This window comes from Olea europaea, unplaced genomic scaffold (assembly GCF_002742605.1).
Source record: "Olea europaea var. sylvestris unplaced genomic scaffold, O_europaea_v1 scaffold1252, whole genome shotgun sequence".
NCBI lineage: Eukaryota > Viridiplantae > Streptophyta > Magnoliopsida > Lamiales > Oleaceae > Olea > Olea europaea.
In genome coordinates, this window is record NW_019229960.1 from 332,630 (window position 1) to 336,901 (window position 4,272).

Consider the following 4,272-nt stretch of genomic DNA (forward strand, 5'->3'; position numbering starts at 1 on the left):
CCCCCCCCCCACAAAATTTCACAACAGGCCATGGACATGGGGATCTAAACGGACTTTTCAAATTTAACTTTAAGAGAAGAATAACTACACTATATGTCACTTATGCGAGTGATTGAGCTTGAAGACATCCAACTAGCGTCTGGAAACCTAACCAAGAAGGTTTGGCCCATATAGAGACAACCATCCAAAGCACTCACGAGGGACTAAAGGCTAGCACACAACTAGAGTTCCAAAGTCGACAAATGACTGCAACCTCTATGAGAAACATGCATAACAAAAGATACGTCACAATTTATAGTTTTTAACGAGGAGATCTTCTAATTAAAAAATGTAACAACTAACCATGTTGTATACTCTCGTCTATTAAAAAAGACTTATTCAATTCATTTTAAAAAATCATTTGAAAGTGTTGGGCTATGATGCCAGTCCAGTCCATTGTTTAGGTGATGATTAGAAAGTGGCCTTCGGCCCAATTACAAAATACTTAACCTTGCCCAATATCGTCACTTGAGATGGCCCACTCCCATGAGCAGATATTCAGCCCAAATCTTGTGCGTAGCTCTGGATCGTTGGATGAATTGTAGATCTACGGTTGTGTGTTGATTATATATATATATATATATATAGGTCTAACCCTAATTTGGAAGACTTTATTCATTTTTCTCTTTTCACAACCGTGTAGAACCTTCTGCATTCTCTATTCTTCCCATTCGTTTTCTCTGTGTGAGTCGATTATTCTTCTCTTTGTGAGATCTGAAATTTGAGTGGTTTTCTTCTGTGTGATGAAACCTGAAATATGTTGTTGAGTCCTTGTTTTTCAGTCCATTGAAGCAACCCGTAGTTTTGAGGACTTGTGAGGGTTCCTTGGTTGAGATAGGGCATCCTTGATGATACAAAATAGTACAAGGATCTGAGCCTAGTTCGATCATCAATCTTGATGTCCAGTGGTGTTATTGTGTAGATTTTATAGGGTATTTTTCATATATGTAATTGTCTTGTAAGGATTTGTAGTTAATAGTGGTATCAGAGCAACATTCTTGTGATTTTTGGGCTTCAATCGAGACTAGGAACCTGGAAAATCAATTTCTTGAGTTCTATCTCAAGGTCGATTGGAATTCCGAAAAACCTAGGTTTGAATTTGTTTCGACCTAAGGTTTACTGTTACGGATCTGACTCTTTTATGGTAAAATCTGAACATTCTTGTTAATTTTGTGGTTCGGCTGGTGGTTGGAGCCCAAGTTGAAATACTCTCGGTGGATTGCCCCTAGACTGCAATACTGATCGAATCTGCTGCTAAAAAGAAAGGACTCTAGTTGTACCCCCTGCGTGTTTGGTTGGATTGGTGGTTAAAAATCTATGAACCACCTTCTGGTTTGCATCTGTTTAAATCCATAACATTCCCATGTGATTTACTGTGATAGTATATGATTCTTTTATGTGTCTTGGTTGTTTTCTCACTGTACATTCGCTTGTGTGGTGAAATTTTAATAATTCTTGGATCTATGTGACCTGTTGTTGAAGTATATTGTGGTTTCTTGAGGATGTTCAAATTGAGCCTTGATCTGAGAACATGATGCTAACCGAATCCTGGTAAATTTGAGCATCTTGGGTAATAATTTGTATTCAGTTTCTAATTCCTATGATCTTGTGAGACTGTGTGTCCTTACTACTATAAATAATTGTGATATTCTTATCTAATTACTTTATATTTTTTGTGTGATTTTTTTATCCTTTCTAATATTGTGAAGGTCAAAACACTCTGTTGTTCAAGATTGATCAGTTGTCTAGTTCTTTTAAAAAATTTGAAGTACTTTATGTTATTTCTTTTCTTTTTTTTTTTTTTTTTTTTTTAAAATTAAAAAAATTTTTTTTTTTTTTTTTTTGAAAATGACAAACACTTCTTTTGAACTTGTTGTTTTTAATGGACAAGGGGATTTTCCCATTTGGCAAAAAAAAAATAAAAAATGAGAGGTCTCTTAGTTCAACAAAAAGTTGTTAAAGCAATAACATAAGAATATCCTGAAACTATGACAGTTGGTAAATAGAAAGAAGCTGATGAACTTGCATATACTTCTATTATTTTACATTTATCTGATCAAGTGCTAAGAAAAGTTGGTAAACATGATGATGCTAAAAAACTGTGGAATGAATTAGAGAAACTTTATCTGGTCAAATCCTTACCCAATAAATTGTTTCTGTTAGAGAAATTTTTCAGTTTTAGGATTGACCCTTCTGAGGACTTAGAAGATAANGTCAAATCCTTACCCAATAAATTGTTTCTGTTAGAGAAATTTTTCAGTTTTAGGATTGACCCTTCTGAGGACTTAGAAGATAATCTCAACACTTTTAATAAGCTTGTTCAAGACATAACTAATGCTGGTGATTAAGTTTCTAAAGAGTACAAACTTGTAGCCCTTTTAAATGCTATTCCTGAGACATATAAAGAAGTAAAAGCAGCCATAAAATATGGAAGAGATACCCTTATACTTGATATAGTAATAAATTCCTTATGAAGTAAAGATCTTGAACTTAAGGCTGAGAGAATAATGCTGGACTAGAAAATCTATTTGCTAGAGATAGGACCTTAACTAGGTCTAATACTACACAGGAAGGTCAAAGTAACTAGGGAACATGTCATAAGAGAAAGTTTAAAAGTAGGGGTAGATCAAAGTCCAAGACTAGGAATAAAAAATGCTATGGGCGTGGAAACTCTGGACAATTCATTAAAGTCTGTTACAAAAGGAAAAATAAACAGAAAAATAAAGGGGCAGATGAGGGAAATGTGGTAGAACCTACTACTGTGGATGTCTATGCAATAATTGAACAAATATCTGACCCTAACACGGCTAATGTTGTTGATGAAGGAAATCAGGTTCAGGAATAGATTCTGGACTCTGATTGTACTTTGCACATGACCTCTGGAAAGAATTAGCTAGCAGATTTTAAGAAAATCAATGAAGGAGAGGTAGTAATGGGAAACAACATAGCTTGTAAAGTTGAGGGTATTGGGAATGTTACACTGAAATTTGAGAATGGATATATCTATACCCTTGACAAGGTTAGATATGTTCCTGACTTAAATAGGAATCTAATTTCAATGGATAACCTGGATGATTTAGGCCTACAAGGTAAAATGGGTTATGGTCACTTAAAGGTGATTAAAGGTTCACTCATCATCTTTAAGGGAGTTAAAAGAAATGAGATTTATGTTGCTAAGGCTAGTATAATTAGTAATGAAGTTGTTGAATTTTCCAGTGCTGAACTTGATGCCACTTTAAAGTGGCATAATAGACTTACTCATGTGGGTGAGAAGGGTTTATAGATCCTCCACAAGATGACCCTTGAAAAGTTTTAAGTTTGGAAAAACTTGATGGAAAATCAGACACGGAAGAGGGTTAAGGTGCTTAGAATTGATAATGGCCTGAAATTCTACAATAAGGAGTTTGATCAGTTCTGTAGTAGCACTGGAATCAATAAACATAGGACTGCACCATATATCCCTCAGCAAAATGGAGTTGCTGAGAGGATGAACATGACTTTGCTAGATAAAGTGAGGTACATGCTTATAAGTTCTGATGTTCCCAAAGTCTTGTGGGTGTGAGTCTTTGATGATAGCTTCATATATTGTTAATAGAATACCATCAAGTGCTCTAGGTGATAAAACACTTAAGGAGCAATGGATTGACTATGTTCCTGATTGCTCACACTTAAAAATCTTTGGACGTGTTGCCTATTCCATCAGAGTGTAGGTAAGTTAGAACCTAGGGCCCATAAATGTGTTTTCTTGGGTTATCCTGAGAGGGTAAAGGATTATAGGCTGTGGAGTAGGGAAACTAAAGGTTTTAAAATCATCACCAGTAGAAATGTCATTTTTTATGAGTAAAAAATGCCTTGGTTGGAGAATATTGAGTCAAATGGCCAATCTAAAGTTGAAGAAAATGATAGGACCAAATTGCAGGTGGAGGATGAGGCAAAAAAAATGCCTCTGATCTTCAAGAAACAGAAGAAATGGAGTGTTCAAGAGATTATAGAAAATCAGCCTGTAGAGTTGGGAGATTATCAATTGACTACAGACAGGATTAGGTGAGAGATAAGAGAACCTGTTAGGTATAGAGATTACCTTTCACTTGTTGTACTTTCTTATCAAGATCTTGTCTTTAAAGAACCAAAATCTTATGAAGAGGCAATAGGCAGTCAATAATCTATTAATTGGCAAGATGCTATGAAAGATGAAATGGACTCTTTAATGAAAAATAAGACCTCGAATTTAGT